Raw genomic sequence first — 20,456 nt, forward strand, 5'->3', positions numbered from 1 at the left:
CATGATTTTCTCTTTTTCACTGCATTCGTAATAGTCCTAAGGACCACAGCGTCACATTTTACGGTTCGAAATTTGAGTTTAAATCGATTTCGTAGTCGTTCCCGAGAAGGTCACCCATCGCTGTGACTCTCAGCTCATTTAACTTCTTATGTTCTGTTTTTCTTATTTATACTTAACTAATTGACAATTACTAATTATTTATGTTTATGGTTTATCTAGTTGTCTTAGATGTGGTTCTAATCTGCTTAATTATTCGGGCCGACACCGGTCACCGGAATAGTGAAATATACCATGCTATGCAAATAGGGGTGTTACAGCGGGAAACCCTGGAAAATATTTTTAAGACATAATTAAAGACTTATTGAAGCATAAATATCATTAGAAATATCAAAGAAAAATTAATTAATTAGTACAAAGAAAAACGAGAAATCGAGAAAATGACAAAACTCGGTGTTATCGAAAAATCGGGAATGCAACCCGAACAGGGGTATTGTGGTCATTTGACACCCTGAGTTGTCTTTTGACCTAAATGTCCATTAAAAATAAATGATATTACACTTGGAAAATGTCATGAAAAATTAAAATAGTGGTACATAATCTAAATAGCAAAAGATAGGAGGAAAATGTGGAAAATTAGAAAGTTTAACATAAAAAAATACTTTTAATCCTATTAGTGCTCCACTAACTCCACTTAAGTGGAAATTTAATCAACATATGGACAAAATATGCCTTCATCTTCCTCACTTTGTGAAGGAACGGAAGCGTGAAAAACACAAGATTATACCATTGAATTCAAAAAAATTTCGCCTAGGGTCACATGCACCATGCAAGATTTATTTTTATCTATTTGATTTCAATGATAAACAACATATTAAAACTCTTTTAATATGTTTTTGGATCTGTATTTGCCATTTAAGATTTTAAAATTAATCAGATTAATTTTAGAACCCTAGATTAAATCAAGAACGATTACACTAACCTCTTGATGCAATCGCAATGGTTCTGCGCTTTGAGATTCGTCTTCAGGACACCAAATGTTGTCCCTCTAGCTTGTCCACACCAAGAACACCTATGGCAGCCCTTGAACAGCCTCTAAAGCTTTTTCTATTAATTAGAAATTAAAGTTCTGCCTTTTAAGAGATTAGAGATGTAAACAGGACACTAGAAACAATTTCTAGTGTTCTTAATTCAAGAGATTGATGGCTAATCTCTTTGAATTGATGAGAGATGAAGAGAAATAGCTGGAGAGGCTCAAAGTGGCGTGACAAATGAGAGGAGTGGCTGCTGGTTATTTTTTCTTTTCATAACCACACTTAAATAGCTAGGTTTACACATTAAACCCTAGCCACATGTCACCTTTTGATTAGCTCTAGGTTTAAGTGACCCAATCACATTGTGCCAAGTGTCAAACCTATATTTAATCTTGATTTTAATCATCTTACATGATTAAAAAAACATTGGGCAAGCTTATGTGTAATCCCATGTGTCACCATCTCATGGTGCCACGTGTCACACTGTGAAATGACCAAAATGCCCCTGTGTCTTAATTTTGAGTTCTTAACCCAAAATAATTATTTTCTTCTTCTAATTAATTTATATCAAATATAAATTAATTAATTAATCTCTATTAATTAATTTCTCATCAATTAAATTCATATTTAAACACTTTAAATATAAATTTAATTTATACTACACATCCAATAATCTAGATTTGGTTTCAAGTCATGCTAGGGACTTTGCAATTTAATTGCAAACCAAACCTATTTAATTAATCAATTAAACTCTTTAATTAATTAATTAAATCATATTTAAATAGGTGATAACTTGTGTATGTGTGTGACTTACTAGGCTCATCACTAATTGGCAATGAGACATGATATCAACTCTTAATATCATTAGAACTCTTTCTTACCATAAATGATTTCTCTAAATCATTTTATGAACCTCATAGACCATGGTTAACACCTAGCATAGCATGCCATGGCCACCCAATTAGTAATAAGATTTACCTTAAATGAACCTATAATCATATGTTACCATGCACTAGAATCTCTCTCACATAAAATCCCAACTCAAGCCGAGTCATGGTTTATGTCAAACTCCATTTGCTATGAATATTATATTCTCTTTTAATTCCAGTTCTTGATTAAAAGATTTTTCTCATCGAAACTCTTTTCTCGAATAAATCTATCTGTCTCTGCCAGAACTTGAAACATCAAGAACAATTAAATGAACATAGGATTTTATCTCTATTTACTTAGAGGAACAGATTCCATCTTGATCAACACCTACCTCCATATATAACTAGCAGGAGCCAACACATGCCCATATACCCATACATAGTACAAGTATGAAAGTAGTATCAAACTCAAACTACCTATATACAAGATAACTGCTATCTCGTGTCTAAAGATTATATGTCTTGATATGATTTATGACAAAACATTGACAAGAGTAAACTCCATGTGCTTGTCATAAGTGTCACTGGTTCGGCCTATTTATCATTTATAAGTGCCTATCATGTTTGTTATATGGCATGAGACTCATCATTCCATCTTATTTATATCTCATATAAATAACTTGGGAACAAACATGAATACAATCTTTCTGGATAAGTCATGTCCTTATTATGAAGTATCCTCGATTGTGAACCTATTTATGGTACTTTGTGCTAGAAATATTGTCACTCATATTCTTAACAACTTAAGAATAATATTTCTAACAAAATATCAATGGACCTTTTCTATTACACATAAATATATTATGTAAACGGAAAAGTAGAAATGCCTTTTATTAATAAAATTATGTACAAGATACATACTAAATGATATGCTCGAGGGCATACTACTAACACTTTGCAAAACCAGCTGAAATTGAAATGCTCTCAAACCACTATGGCCGAATTGCATGCAAGCTCTACTCTTCCTTCATCAAGCCATGATCCTTGCTTTTTCCTTCACTAAAATTTGCCTACACATCTTGGGAATTATATAGGCAGCAAGAAAGTTAAGTTTTGGTGAGGTTTTAAAGAATTTCAAAAGTGGTAAGTATGTATTTTTTATTCTTGTTTCATTAAATTTTGAATGGATGTTGTGGGCAGTTGATTTGTGGAAGAATTTTTGAAGTTTGATGAGTTAGAGGAAATGTACATTTTGACAGCCATGGAACTTCACTATGAATAGTTTGTTCTTGCATGTGAATAGCGGTTTGAATTATGATTTAAATGTTTGGTTGTATTGTAGTTGAATTCCATGAGTAAGGTTTGATTTGTAAGCTTGAAAATTGCAAATGGAGGTTGATGGGTATGTATAAACTTGTGGCAGCCTCATGAAGAAGATTAAAGTGTTTGAGTTCATGAAATATTGTTGAATTATGTTGTCATAGATGGCAGCATGTGTGTGTGTTTAATTGTTAGAATTTGGACATGGAAATGAGGTATGTTCATATGGTTGAATTATGATAAATGGGACTTTAATTGTTGTAAATGGGACTTTAGGGACTTTGGAAAATTCTTTATTTTAGTGTGTATGTTGAGAGTGGTTACAAGCTGCCAAAATGACCAGAAATATATTCCTAAATGTGTTAATGTTATGGTACAAACTAGAATTGGCATGGAGGAGTGAACTTGGTAAGAATAGGATGTGTAATTGGTAAAGGATGAACAAATTGTAATAGGGCAGTGTATGTTTTAGCTTAGAACCTTAAGTGTGTGGCTCCAATTGGTATGAGACCAATTGAAGGTGAAACTAGGCACAAAATGTGCCAACTTTCATGAAGGAAGCTTACCAAAAATTCTGCCTAGAAGGTGACTTGAAAAATAACCAAATCCGGATTAGTGCTTTGAAAACCTGAAAATTGACTATTTGGGCAGCAGTTAGTGTTTTGGCCATAACTCACTCAAAACAGGTCCAATTGACCTGAGATTTTTATCATGAATAGTTGAGACATATATATAAAATTCTTATGAAGACATGAAAGCCCAGAAATAGCCAGAACAAAGGCAAATAGCTTGCACAAATTTAGGTCCAAAAACTGGCCGAACCAAAAGTGACCTAAAAATGACCTAAAGTTACTATTTTGGTGCATTCTGTCCAGCATTGGTAAATTGACTATATCTTGGTCCACACAACTCAGAATGACCTGAAATGTTTCCCCGCGTGCAATAAGACATAGACCTACAAGTTTGTAGTTTTGACCAAAACCCGAAAACCGAGGGAACTAGGTCATCCGGCTAGGTCAAATTAGTATACCCAAAATCTGGCAAATTGCAATAAAATGCAATATACATGAAAATGAATTGGGTAACATGTACCAATATTAAAAGGCTATAAAATGTGACATATTGGTAACATCAAACCTAATTCACCTAGAGTGCCTCGAGGGTCAACATTTTAGGTTGACTAAGGGAAATAATAGTATTCATTAAATTAATTATTAAGCATTCTTGTTAGAGACAGTTTAAATGAGTACTGAAACACTTTAAATTGTGTGTTTCAGTCAGCAAAGACTCAGGGAAGGGGAAGGAAACACTGAGTCAGGGCTAAGAGACATTTATCAGAGGTTTGTGCACAACAGTTACTTCTTTTGAATTTTCAATTGAAATGAATTATGACAAATTGTCTATTATTGTTTAAATTGTGAAAAATTGTCTTAATGATATTTGATGGATACTTATTGCTTGAAAAACATTGTAAATGGTTTGAAACCACAACTATCATGTATATTGATTGAATTCCTCGCTAGCTTGTCTAGTGGGATGAATTGACTTTGAATTCCCTCTCTGGCTGAAGTGTTGAGGTGTGTGCCTATTGAGGACGAATAGAATGAGTACTAATATTATTGCTAGCTAGCTATGTTATTCATCATTAGCCATCGGCTCTTGGGATGAATTGGACTTTAGAACATGATTAAGCTGTGTGTGATTTATTAATATTTATTGTGATATTGTGAAATGGAGTTTAAATTCTTTATGACATTCACTGTCTTTGAATTCAACTATGGTTTTAAATATCCACTATTTATATGACTTATGATTTGTGATTTAAAGTTACATTGTGTTAATGTTGTGCACCACTGAGACATTGGCTCAGTGATAGCTTTTCATTGCTATCGCAGGTAGATAGACTGGCAGGGCACCAGACTAGGCTACTAGTACTACAATGAGAGATCATCGGGTATATTGAGTATACCATATTTTGCATTATATATTGTAATATATATTCACTGTATGTATATATTATTCTTTGTAACACCCCTATGTTCGGTAATGCGTTCTACTGTTCCGTTGACCAGTATTGTCCGGACAGCTAGGATGCCTAGAACTACACTTCGATATGAGTGAGGAGACATTAAATAATGAAATACAAGAAAAAAAAATACAAGAAAAACAAAGGAAAAATAATAGTAAAGAAATGAAACCAAGTTAAACGAGCCGGGAACCCTAGCGATGGGTGACCTCACGGGGAAGTCACGGCGTGGACCGTTGATTAGCCCTGGACCTCAGGGAACCCTGGAAATTAATTTTAAGACTTAAAGGGACATCAATTGAAGTATAAATATCACTAGAAATATCAAAGAAAAATTAAATACTTAGTACAAAGAAAATTGAGAAATCGAAAAATGGACAAAACCCAGTATTACCGAAAAATCAGAAATGCAACCCGAACAGGGGCATTGTAGTCATTTGATACCCCGAGTTATCTTTTGACCTAAATGTCCGTGAAAATAAAGTAGTGTTAAAGTTTAGAAATTACATGAAAAATTAAAGTTGGAATGAAATATAATGAACGAGAATTATGGGGTATAATGTGAATAATTAAAAGTTTAACATTACCTTATTATTTAATTGAGTTAGTGGACTATTATGCACCATATAAAAGCCAAAAGTGGACAGAATTTTCCACTATCTTCATTCATCTTCTTCACCTCTCAAGTTGCAGAATTTAAATTCCTCTCAAACCTCCATTAAAACACCTTCATGCAAGCTTTAATCTCACTCAATCTCACCATGATTTCCACTAATCCTTTCACAAGAAATTGTCCACACATCATGGGAAAGCTATAACCAGCAAGAAAAGGAGCTTTGGTGAAGGTTGAGAAGTGGTCAACTAAAGGTAAATGCTTATTTCTTTAACTTACTTTATTAAAGTTTGTGTTGAGATTATGGGGAGTATTTTGGGTGAAGAAATTTGAAGAATTATTGAGTTATTGGACTGCCCAATTTTAGGCAGCCATGAGAGCCTATATTACTTGAGTATTCTGCCCAATTTACTTTGTTAGAATTGTGTTGAATAAATATAGAAGTGCCAAGAATGAATATTGAAGTATTGGGAGGAGGAGGATTGCTAAATTGGAAGTGTAAATTCTCTTATGCAGGTTGTGATTGTTGGCAGTGTATAAATTAGGTTATAAGTGTAAAGTTGTGGCTCCAATTGGTATGAGGCCAATTGGAGGTAAAACTAGACTCAATATAGACCAACTTTCATGAAGAGATCTTGTCCAAATTCTGCCTAGAAGTGACCTAAAAGAATAACCAAATCCGGAATAGGTAAGTGCAAGCCTGAAAATTTACCATTTGAGCAGCAGTTAGTGTTTAGGCCATAACTCACTCAAAACAGGCCCAATTGACCTGAAATTTTAACCACGAATAGTTAAGACTCATATCTACAAGTCTTATGAAGACACCAAAGCCCAGAAATGAGCATAAGCAAGTAAAACAGCTTGCACAAGTTCGGGTCCAAAAACTGGCCGAACCTAAAATGACCTAAAGTGACCTAAAATGACCAATTTTGGTGCAATTTGACCAGCAATAGTAAAATGACCATAAATTGGTCTAAATAACTCAGAATGACCTGAAATTTTGCCCCGCGTTCCATAAGACATAGATCTACAAGTTTGTAGTTTTGACCGAAACCCGAAAACCGAGGGAACTAGGTCGTCCGGCTAGGTAAAACTAGTATCCCGAAATCCAGCAAATTGCAAGAAAATGCAGTATACACAGAAATGAACTTGGTAACATGTACCAACCCTAAAAGACTATTGAATGTGACATGTTAGTAACATTAAAATCTAATTTACCTAGAACGCATCGAGGGTCAACATATTAGGTTGACTAAGGAAATAATAGAATTCGATAAATTAATTATTGAACCTTATTCTTAGAGACAGTTTAAATGAGTACTGAAACACTTCAAATTGTGTTTCTCAGTTAGCAAAGACTCAGGGAAGGGGAAGGAAACACCAGTCGAGCCAAGAGACAGTTATCAGAGGTTTGTGCACAACTAGTTTTTAACTGATTTTGTTTTGAATACTTTATATGATTAAATGACATATTTTTCTTATGTATTATGTTTAACAAGCATTGGATTTAATTCAATGATTATTGAAAATTGTTATAGTATGTATAAATTTAGGTTTGTGAAATGGTATTTCCACAAGTATTAAGCATTGTTATGGATTGAATAAATTATGTTTTGAGAAATTGTGATAGAACATGTTTTGAATTATGATGGTAATTTTCATGGAAAAATGCAAATTTATGATTTGAATTGTGATGAGCATAAAAATTATTGGATACTGGAATTGAATTTGAATCGAATTATATTGTGATTTATGCTCACTAAAAGGATTGTAATATTGTTTTATATCTCACTATAGATGCTTGACTAGGTTATTACCCGTCTCTCTCATTTGTTGAGAAGACAATGGAGTTAGTTGTGTTTTGATTACCATGGTACGTGCACAGGCTTAGATTTTCCTCTGATTTGAGGTTAGATCTAAGTTTATTTTATCGTTATGGCCCTTGCGGAAGATTCATTATTGTGATGGTACTGTGCACGATGATTCGACCTCCCCGACCATAGGGAGTTAGAATCTGATTCAACCTCCCCGACCATAGGGAGTTAGAATCACATCGAATATGGCCCTTTCGGATTAGTCTTGCATAGTTAGTGAGATAAAGAATGGCTTTTGAGATAAAGAATGGCTTTTGAGATAAAGAATGATTTTTGAGATAAAGAATGATTTTTGAGATAAAGAATGATTTTTGAGATAAAGAATGATTTTTGAGATACAGCATGATTTTTGAGATACATAATTATTTTTGAGATACAGAATGGCTTTTGAATGGTAAAGAATTGTGATTTCAATTATGGTTTATCTATAATTGATTTTGTTGGAATTACTTAAATGGTTTGTCATGATTTGATAAATTGAATTTTGTGATCAAAGTCATTTATACAAATGATTTACATTATTGGCAATGAATATTTTGAGTTTTAGAATTTGATGAGTATTCAGATTTCCAAATTATTTACTGTAAATTTTGTCAATGTATATTGTACTATGTTTTAAATTATAGTTGTGCACCACTGAGTTCACCACTCAGCGATAGCTTTGTATGCTGTCGCAGGTAAAAAGAGCATAGAGCAGTGAATAAGTTTCTTTGAAGACATATTCAGATCAGCTCCAGGTATATCATAGGTATACCCATGTACATAGGTTTTGATGTATGCATGTAATAATATGTATGTAAATTATTTGAGCAGTTGTATAAAAACTCTTGTAAAATATTTTGGTATGTAATTAAATGTAAATCATTGTAAATATAAAGTTGAGATTTTATTTACTTGAATAGTTTTGTATTATAAATTTTGAGTCTTGTAATCAATGAAATGTTTCTTTATGATGAGAGTAGTTTGAAAATGAATTGATTGTTTATTGAGAATTGAATTGTGAATTGAAATAAAGTTTATTGGAGTTGTATTTGAGAAAACATATTGGGAGCATTTTCTTTTGCAGGATTGAAGAACTGTTTTCTCAAAATACAGCCGGCACTTTGCCGAAATTTTGAAAAAATTTTGTAACACCAGATTTTAATCGATGATTTAAATTTCACGAAAATTGTTTTAAAATCCCTTGTAGTATATCTAATGGGTTATCGGTAGGCGAAGTACGGTAATTCATTAGGTGTACTACAGGATCATGTTACATCTTACAGGGGAGTAGGGTGTGAAATGTTTTGTGGTATAAGAGCAATGGTTTTAAAGTAAATTTCGAACTGTGAATTTGAAATCTTTTTTTCGGTAACTACAACTGCTCAAATGTTTGATACATATAGTACATTTACATCATAAATATGAACTAATGGAGAGGAATCTCCTTATGTTGGTTGTACAGGAATAGAAAATCTTGTGAAAAGATATGGAAGAGAAGAATGAGACAATAGAACAGTCTGTGATGGCAAAAGAACATGTTGAGGCCCCAGCTCCACAAAATGTCGAAGGCCTGACTGTACTGGGCTTTACTGTACAAATTACTGCACAAATGGCCCAGCAAATGGCCACTTTCTTTCAACAAATGGCTGATAATCTGTCAGTCCAAGCCCAAATACAGACCCAACCCCCACAAGGGCAACATGAAATAAAGAAGAGGGAGAAACCTATGGGTCAGAGCTCAAGCAGTAATTTGAGAAAGAGAAAAGAAATTGAGGAGCCCCGAGCTCAGGGATATAACAGAGGTGGATCATCAAGGCAGAGACCACCAAGGTCCAGTCGTCGAACAACTAGAAGTTCCTACCCTTCTCATCAATGTGAAGCTTGTGGAAGATATCATGGTGGGATATGCTATAAGGCTATTGGAGCCTGTTATAACTGTGGAGGCACAGGACACTTTGCCAAGGACTGCACCAGTAGTCGCAGAGTTGGACCACCTCCTACTACTGCAGAAGGATCAGTTCAGAGCCCTGTCACTAGAAGTTCACAACCACCTAGCAGAGGTAGAGGCAGGGGTAAAGGTAGCCTAGGAGGCAGCCAAGGCACAGTGAAACATTCAGAGCAAGACAATGCTCCAGCCATAATCTATGCAATAAGACAGAGGGAAGAGGCCGAGACATCTGATGTTGTGGCTGGTACCTTCTCAACTTTTAATCAAGATGTGTTTTTGTTATTTGATCCGGGTTCTACCCATTCTTATGTGAGTGCTAGCATCATTGATTGCATTGCTGTTCCATGTACAAAAATGGACTTTGAGGTGCTAGTAACGAGTCCGCTAGGACAGGAGGTCAGGGTTAATAGAATGTATAGAGATTGTCCTTTGGTGATCCAAGGACACACTATTCTATCTGATTTCATTGAAATGCCCTTCAGAGATTATGATATCATCTTGGGCATAGATTGGTTAGCTAGGCATCTGCCATGATTGATCAGAGGTGAAGATAGTCACTTTCGGTCTCCTCGATGCTGATGTGGTAATACATGGGAAGAGGCAGCTATTGCCATCAAACATTATTTCGGCTGCACTAGCCAGAAAATGATTAGAAAGGGGTGTGAAGCATACTTGGCACATGTGGTAGACACCCAAGTGGGGAGTCCAGCATTGAGGGACATCCCTACAGTATATGACTTTCCAGACGTGTTTCCTGATAAATTGCCAGGATTACCTCCGAAAAGAGAGGTGTAGTTTGAAATTAATGTTATGCCCAGTGTGGATCCAATCTCCATAAAACCATACAGAATGGCACAAGCAGAAGTGAAGGTACAATTGCAAGAACTACTTGAAAAGGGCTTCATCTGCCCTAGTGTGTCACCATGGGGAGCGCCAGTATTGTTTGTTAAGAAGAAGGATGGCACTCTTCGTTTATGTATTGTTTGACCTAGGGTCTGCATACTTTTATGTTAGAGTTAGAACTATATGTTCTGTTGTTATTCCTTTACAGGGGAATAAATTTTGATGCATTAGTGATTAGTCCTTAAGATAAGTATAGTGATAATAAGTGAAATTAGTTTTGGAAGAGTTTATCAGCGAAAAGTATTTTCTAACACACCATAAATTATAAAGCTTAACGGCAAGCCTACTTAATGTAAGGCAAGAGGACGTAAAAGTAAGATGCGATAATAGAATTGTTCTAGATGAAGGCAGAGATGTTACATTTTTTAATTGTTAATGGATATTGTAATCAGAATAAGTTTCAGATATCGGTGAATTCGAAAAGGATAAAAGATAGGAAAGTTTGATCTATTGGGATGTATCGTAGTAACTATGCAATTTTCTTGATGTTTATACTGTAAGCTGCAGATTACAGTACTGACTTGAGATTATTGTGTAGAGCTACATACTACCCGATAATATACCTAGATAAGAATAGTTACCAATGGCATCTGTTTTGGTATAGTTATGCCAGGACAGAATTTAATTGTTAGAAATAAGTTTGAAAATCCTACTTAGGGATCTAAAACTCAAAGTTTAGAATATCGAAAGGTTATAGTTCAGTACAAAAGGAAGTAAGCTATAGAATATTAACAGATAAACAGAGTTATGAAAGTAAAAAATTCGAACAATTGGTTCAAATATAACAAAGAAATGTTACGAATGTGAGGAAGACTATGGACTAGAATGGTCAGAGGACCAATGACTAGAAAAATGATTCTAACATGACCTCAAGAGTCATTCAAGAAGGAACATGAATTGAAATATTAGACAGGACAATAGTAAGAGAAGATCGGTGATATACAAGCAAATTAAACATTGTATTAGATTGTTAAAAGTCTTATACAAATTTGAGGAAAAGAAGATTATTCGATCGTATAAAAAGGGAAAAAAAAATAAACGTATGACTATTGTAAGATGACTATTAGGTAAAATTTCGTGGACGAAATTTATTTTAAGGGGGGGAGAATTGTAACACCCCTATGTTCTAGAATGTTCTCATGTTCCAAAGGACCAGTATTGTCCGGACAGCTAGGATGCCTAGAACTACACTTCGATATGAGTGAGGGGACATTAAATAATGAAATACAAGAAAAGAAAATACAAGAAAAACAAAGGAAAAATAATAGTAAAGAAATGCAACCAAGTTAAACGAGCCGGGAACCCTAGCGATGGGTGACCGCATGGGGAAGTCACGGCGTGGACCATTGACTAGCCCTGGACCGTAGGGAACCCTGGAAATTAATTTTAAGACTTAAAGAGACATCAATTGAAGTATAAATATCATTAGAAATATCAAAGAAAAATTAAATATTTAGTACAAAGAAAAGAGAGAAATCGAAAAACGGACAAAACCCGGTGTTACCGAAAAATCAGAAATGCAACCCGAACAGGGGCATTGTAGTCATTTGATACCCCGAGTTCTCTTTTGACCTAAATGTCCATGAAAATAAAGTAGTGTTAAAGTTTAGAAATTACATGAAAAATTAAAGTTGGAATGAAATATAATGAACGAGAATTATGGGGTATAATGTGAATAATTAAAAGTTTAACATTACCTTAATATTTAATTGAGTTAGTGGACCATTATGCACCATATAAAAGCCAAAAGTGGACAGAATTTTCCACTATCTTCATTCATCTTCTTCACCTCTCAAGTTGCAGAATTTAAATTCCTCTCAAACCTCCATTAAAACACCTTCATGCAAGCTTTAATCTCACTCAATCTCACCATGATTTCCACTAATCCTTTCACAAGAAATTGTCCACACATCATGGGAAAGCTATAGCCAGCAAGAAATGGAGCTTTGGTGAAGGTTGAGAAGTGGTCAACTAAAGGTAAATGCTTATTTCTTTAACTTACTTTATTAAAGTTTGTGTTGAGGTTATGGGGAGTATTTTGGGTGAAGAAATTTGAAGAATTATTGAGTTATTGGACTGCCCAATTTTAGGCAGCCATGAGAGCCTATATCACTTGAGTATTCTACCCAATTTACTTTGTTAGAATTGTGTTGAATAAATATAGAAGTGCCAAGAATGAATATTGAAGTATTGGGAGGAGGAGGAGGATTGCTAAATTGGAAGTGTAAATTCTCTTATGCAGGTTGTGATTGTTGGCAGTGTATAAATTAGGTTATAAGTGTAAAGTTGTGGCTCCAATTGGTATGAGGCCAATTGGAGGTAAAACTAGACTCAATATAGACCAACTTTCATGAAGAGATCTTGTCCAAATTCTGCCTAGAAGTGACCTAAAAGAATGACCAAATCTGGAATAGGTAAGTGCAGGCCTGAAAATTTACCATTTGAGCAGCAGTTAGTGTTTAGGCCATAACTCACTCAAAACAGGTCCAATTGACCTGAAATTTTAACCATGAATAGTTAAGAGCCATATCTACAAGTATTATGAAGACACCAAAGCCCAGAAATGACCATAAGCAAGTCAAACAGCTTGCACAAGTTCGGGTCCAAAAACTGGCCGAACCTAAAATGACCTAAAGTGACCTAAAATGACTAATTTTGGTGCAATTTGACCAGCAATAGTAAAATGACCATAACTTGGTCTAAATAACTCAGAATGACCTGAAATTTTGACCCGCATTCCATAAGCCATAGATCTACAAGTTTGTAGTTTTGACCGAAACCCAAAAATTGAGGGAACTAGGTCGTCCGGCTAGGTCAAACTAGTATCCTGGAATCCAGCAAATTGCAAGAAAATGCAGTATACACAGAAATGAACTTGGTAACATGTACCAACCCTAAAAGACTATTGAATGTGACATGTTAGTAACATTAAAACCTAATTTACCTAGAACGCATTGAGGGTCAACGTATTAGGTTGACTAAGCAAATAATAGAATTCGATAAATTAATTATTGAACCTTATTCTTAGAGACAGTTTAAATGAGTACTGAAACACTTCAAATTGTGTTTCTCAGTTAGCAAAGACTCAGGGAAGGGGAAGGAAACACTGAGTCAAAGCCAAGAGACAGTTATCAGAGGTTTGTGCACAACTAGTTTTTAACTGATTTTGTTTTGAATACTTTATATGATTAAATGACATATTTTTCTTATGTATTATGTTTAACAAGCATTGGATTTAATTCAATGATTATTGAAAATTGTTATAGTATGTATAAATTTAGGTTTGTGAAATGGTATTTCCACAAGTATTAAGCATTGTTATGGATTGAATAAATTATGTTTTGAGAAATTGTGATAGAACATGTTTTGAATTGTGATGGTAATTTTCATGGAAAAATGCAAATTTATGATTTGAATTGTGATGAGCATAAAAATTATTGGATACTGGAATTGAATTTGAATCGAATTATATTGTGATTTATGCTCACTAAAAGGATTGTAATATTGTTTTATATCTCACTATAGATGCTTGACTAGGTTATTACCCGTCTCTCTCATTTGTTGAGAAGACAATGGAGTTAGTTGTGTTTTGATTACCATGATACGTGCACAGGCTTAGATTTTCCTCTGATTTGAGGTTAGATCTAAGTTTATTTTATCGTTATGGCCCTTGCAGAAGATTCATTATTGTGATGGTACTGTGCAAGGTGATTCGACCTCCCCGACCATAGGGAGTTAGAATCTGATTCGACCTCCCCGACCATAGGGAGTTAGAATCACATCGAATATGGCCCTTTCAGATTAGTCTTGCATAGTTAGTGAGATAAAGAATGGCTTTTGAGATAAAGAATGGCTTTTGAGATAAAGAATGGCTTTTGAGATAAAGAATGGCTTTTGAGATAAAGAATGATTTTTGAGATAAAGAATGATTTTTGAGATAAAGAATGATTTTTGAGATACAGTATGATTTTTGAGATACATAATTATTTTTGAGATACAGAATGGCTTTTGAATGGTAAAGAATTGTGATTTCAATTATGGTTTATGTATAATTGATTTTGTTGGAATTACTTAAATGGTGAGTCATGATTTGATAAATTGAATTTTGTGATCAAAGTCATTTATACAAATGATTTACATTATTGGCAATGAATATTTTGAGTTTTAGAATTTGATGAGTATTCAGATTTCCAAATTATTTACTGTAAATTTTGTCAATGTATATTGTACTATGTTTTAAATTATAGTTGTGCACCACTGAGTTCACCACTCAAAGAATAGCTTTGTATGTCGTCGCAGTAAAAGAGCATAGAGCGTTGAATAAGTTTCTTTGAAGACATATTCTGATGAGCTCCAGGTATATAATATGTATACCCATGTACATAGGTTTGGATGTATGAATGTAATAATTTGTATGTAAATTATTTGAGGCTTGTATAAAAACTCTTGTAAAATATTTTGGTATGTAATTAAATGTAAATCATTGTAAATATAAAGTTGAGATTTTATTTACTTGAATAGTTTTGTATTATAAATTTTGAGTCTTGTAATCAATGAAATATTTCTTTATGATGAGAGTAGTTTGAAAATGAATTGATTGTTTATTGAGAATTGAATTGTGAATTGAAATAAAGTTTATTGGAGTTGTATTTGAGAAAACATATTGGGAGCATTTTCTTTTGCAGGATTGACGAATTGTTTTCTCGAAATACAGCCGGCACTTTGCCAAAATTTTGAAAAAATTTTATAACACCAGATTTTAATTGATGATTTAAATTTCACGAAAATTGTTTTAAAATCCCTTATAGTATATCTAATGGGTTATTGGTAGGCGAAGTACGGTAATTCATTAGGTGTACTAAGGGATCATGTTGCATCTTACAGGGGAGTAGGGTGTGATATTCTTGGTTTTGAGCAATTGTAAATTAAAATTGTACATTAAAGTTATAAACTAAATTTGTAAATTATTTTGGTTTGTAAATATTGTGATATATTCTTTTGTCTCAGCTTTTGAAAACACTGAAAAATTATTGTGGATTTGAGTTGACAATTATTGAGAAACTTATTGTGTTGATTGAATATTGGAGTTTGGGGATTGAACAAAATAATTGAAGTGCTTTTTTACAGGTTTTTGATGAACTGTTTTATTGAAAAAACATATGGCACTCTGCCAAATTTCTTACAGAAATTATTAATTCTTCAAATGTGTTAGCTGTTTCACTTCAGTTCAAAAAATTTTTTAACACTTGTAAATAGTGCTCACCACTCTAAAAAGAAGTAAGGAAATGTTTAAAATCCCTTGTAGTGTATTTAATGGGTTATCAGTAGGCGAAGTTTGGTAATTCATTAGGTATACTATGGGATCATGTTATGCCTTACATGAAGGAACGGAAGCGTGAAAAACACAATTTTATGCCATTGAATTCAAAAATTTTCACCTAGGGTCACATGCATCATGCAAGATTTATTTTTATCTATTTGATTTCAATGATAAACAACATATTAAAACTCTTTTAATATGCTTTTTGGATCTGTATTTGCCATTTAAGATTTTAAAATTAATCAGATTAATTTTAAAACCCTAGATTAAATCAAGAACAAACACAATAACCTCTTGATGCACTATAGTGTATTTGCGCCTTTGAGATGCATCTTCAGGACACCAGATGTTGTCCCTCTAGCTTGTCCACACCAAGAACACTTATGGCAGCCCTTGAACAGCTTCTAAAGCTTTTCTATTATTTAGAAAATCAAGTTCTGCCTTTTAAGAAATTAAAGATGTAAACAGGACATTAAAAATGATTTCTAGTATTTTTAATTCAAGAGATTGATGGCTAATCTCTTTGAATTGATGAGAGATGAAGAAGAAGAGATGGAGAGCCTCAAAATGGCGTGACAAAGAAGGAGTGGCTACTGGTTGTCTTATTTTTAATTCATAACAATACTTATATAGCTAGGTTAACACATTAAACCCTTGCCACATGTCACCCTTTGATTAGCTCTAGGTTTAAATGACCCAATCACATTGTGCCAAGTGTCAAACCTATATTTAATCTTAATTTTAATCATCTTACATGATTAAAAGACATTTGGCAAGCTTATGTGTAATGCCACCTGTCACCATCTCATGGTGCCACGTGTCACACTGCAAAATGACCAAAATGCCCCTGTGTCTTAATTTTGAGTTCTTAACCCAAAATAATTATTTCTCTTCTTCTAATTAATTTATATCAAATATAAATTAATTAATTAATATCTATTAATTAATTTCTCATTAATTAAATTCATATTTAAACACTTTAAATATAAACTTAACTTATACTATACATCCAATAATCTAGATTTGGTTTTAAGTCATGCTAGGGACTTTGTAATCTAATTGCAAACCAAACCTATTTAATTAATCAATTAAACTCTTTAATTAATTAATTAAATCAAATTTAATTAAGTGATAACTTGTGTATGTGTGTGACTTACTAGGCTCATCACTAATTGGTAATGAGATATGATATCAACTCTTAATATCATCAGAACTCTTTCTTACCATAAATGATTTCTCTAAATCATTTTATGCACCTCATAGACCATGGTTAACACCTAGCATAACATGCCATGGCCACCTAATTAGTAATAAGGTTTACCTTAAATGAACCTATAATCATATGTTACCATGCACTAGAATCTCTCTGTTACAAAATCCCAACTCAAGCTGGAGTCATGGTTTATGTCAAACTCCATTTGCTATGAATATCATGTTTTCTTTTAATTCCAGTTCTTGATTAAAAAGATTTTCTCATCAGAAACTCTTTTTTGAATAAATCTATCTGTCCTGGCCAGGAACTTGAAACATCAAGAACAATTAAATGAACATAGGATTTTATCTCTATTTACTCAGAGGAACAGATTCCATCTTGGTCAACACTTAGCTCCATATATAACTAGTAAGAGCCAACACATGCCCATATACCCATACACAGTACAAGTATGAAAGCAGTATCAAACTCAAACTACCTATATACAAGATAACTGTGCTATCTCAGGTCTAAAGATTATATGCACTGATATGATTTATGACAAAATATTGACAAGAGTAAACTCCATATGCTTATCATAAGTGTCACTGGTTCGGCCTACTTATCATGTATAAGTGCCTATCATGTTTGTCATATGGCATGAGACTCACTATTCCATCTTATTTATATCTCATATAAATAACTTGGTAACAAACATGAATACAATATTTCTGGATAAGTCATGTCCTTATTATGAAGTATCCTCGATTGTGAACCTATTTATGATACTTTGTACTAGAAATACTGTCACTCATATTCTTAACAACTTAAGAATAGAATTTCTAACAAAATATCAATGGACCTTTTCTATTACACATAAATATATTATGTAAATGGAAAAGTGAAAATGCCTTTTATTAATAAAAATATGTATAAGATACATACTAAATGATATGCTCTAGGGCATACTACTAACAATCTCCCACTAGCACTAGAGCCATTCATTACAATATCTTAGACCCATCATCTCAAGATGTCAGTCTAGCTAAGTCTGTGACATAGGCTTAGTGAATGGATCAGCTGGATTTTCAGCTGATGCTATTTTCTGCATGGCTACATCGCCTCGCCCAACTATTTCTCTAATAATGTTGTAGCGCCTTTCTATGTGTTTGGATTTTTTGTGAGACCTTGGTTCCTTAGCCTGTATGACTGTTCCATTGTTGTCACAGTGTAGTGGAACTGCTGACTCAATAGAAGGAACTATTGTAAGTTCTGTCACGAACTTCTTTATCCAAACAGCTTCCTTTGCAGCATCTGATGCAGCAATATACTCAGCCTCTGTAGTGGAATCTACAGTCGTGCTCTGTTTGAAACTCTTCCAACTGATTGCACCTCCATTACAAATGAACACATCCAGAGGTAGACTTTCTATCATCGATATCTGATTGGAAATCAGAATCAGTATAGCTATCCAATTGCAAGTCTACACCTCCATAGATCAAGAATAAATCCTTAGTTCTTCTCAAGTACTTAAGGATATTCTTGACAGCTATCCAGTGTTCCAAACTTAGATTGGATTGATACCTGCTAGTCAAATTAACAGCATATGCGATATCCGGCCTAGTACACAATATTGCATACATTAAACTTCCAATAGCTGAAGCATATGGAGTCCTGGCCATCTTATCTCTTTCTTTAGGTGTCTTTGGAGACATCTCTTTAGAAAGATGGATACCATGTGTCACTGGTAATAATCCTCTCTTGGAATCAAACATGTTAAACCTCTTTAACACCTTTTCCAAGTATATACTTTGGGATAAACCAATTATTTTTTTCGCTCTCTCCCTATAGAAGCGAATCCCAAGAATATAGGTTGCCTCCCCTAAGTTTTTCATGGAGAATGTATTTGACAACCATACCTTTACAGTTGTCAACATACTTGTGTCATTACCCATCAACAGTATGTCATCCACATATAAGACAAGGAAAGTGATAGCACTGTCACTAACCTTCTTATATACACATGGCTCGTCCTCATTTTTGATAAAACCAAAAGATTTAATGGCTTCATCAAAACGGATGTTCCAACTCCTCGAAGCTTGCTTCAACCCATAAATGGATCGCTTTAGCTTACATACCTTGGAACCATATTGGGATTCAAAACCCCTAGATTGTTCCATGAAAATGTTTTCTGTAATGTATCCATTGAAAAAAGCTGTTTTGACATCCATCTGCCAAATCTCATAATCATAGTATGCATCTATTGCTAATAAAATCCTAATTGATTTAAGTATGGCAACAGGCGAGAAAGTCTCCTCATAGTCGATTTCGTACCTTTGGCGAAACCCTTTCGCTACTAGCTTTGCCATATAGGTCTCTACCTTTCCATCAGAACCAATTTTCTTCTTGAAAACCCATTTGTTCCCTATAGGTACAATACCTTCAGGTGGGCAACAAGATCCCAAACTTGATTCTTATACAAGGAATCAATTTCAGATTTCATAGCGTCAATCCATTTTGAAGAATCTTTATCTGATATAGCTTCTTCGTAGGTAAGTGGATCATTTCCATGATCTACTTCTTCATGAGTAGATAACTCTTGTTCTTCTTCATGAAGGAAACCATATCTCACTGGTGGGTGAGATACCCTGGTTGTTCTACGAGGAACAGCTGTAGATGTTTCATCAACGGGTATAGGTTGACTAGATGGATCTATATCCATCTGATCTGTTGATTGGTAAGAATTCACTAATTCGAACTCTATTTGCCTTCCTTTCCCTCCTTCTTGGACAAACTATTGTTCAAGAAATGTGGCATCTCTACTCACCACAACCTTTTGTGATGTAGGCAAATAAAAATAATATCCAAAACTATCTTTTGGATATCCAACAAATCGACCCTTTTCTGATCTGATTTCCAATTTATCAGTGTTCAGCTTTTTGATATAAGCTAGACAACCCCAAATCTTAACATGCTTAAGACTTGGTTTTCTTCCATGCCATATCTCATAAGGTGTGGAAGAAACTGATTTTGATGGAGTCCTATTCAGAATATACAAAGCTGATTCTAATGCAAATCCCCAAAAGGAGATTGGCATATCAGTATAGCTCATCATACTGCATACCATATCCAATAGGGTACGATTTCACCTTTCAAATACACCACTCAACTATGGTGTTCCTGGAGGAGTCAGTTGGAAACAATGCCATGCTCTCTCAAGTATTCATCAAATTCAGTACTCAAATATTCTCCTCAACAATCTGATCAAAGAGCTTTAATACTCTTTCCTGTTTGATTTTCTACTTCAGATTTAAATTCTTTGAACTTTTCAAAGGATTCATGTTTGTATTTCATCAAATACAAATACCCAAATCTTGA

The sequence above is a fragment of the Hevea brasiliensis genome, chromosome 16 (assembly GCF_030052815.1).
Source record: "Hevea brasiliensis isolate MT/VB/25A 57/8 chromosome 16, ASM3005281v1, whole genome shotgun sequence".
Lineage (NCBI taxonomy): Eukaryota > Viridiplantae > Streptophyta > Magnoliopsida > Malpighiales > Euphorbiaceae > Hevea > Hevea brasiliensis.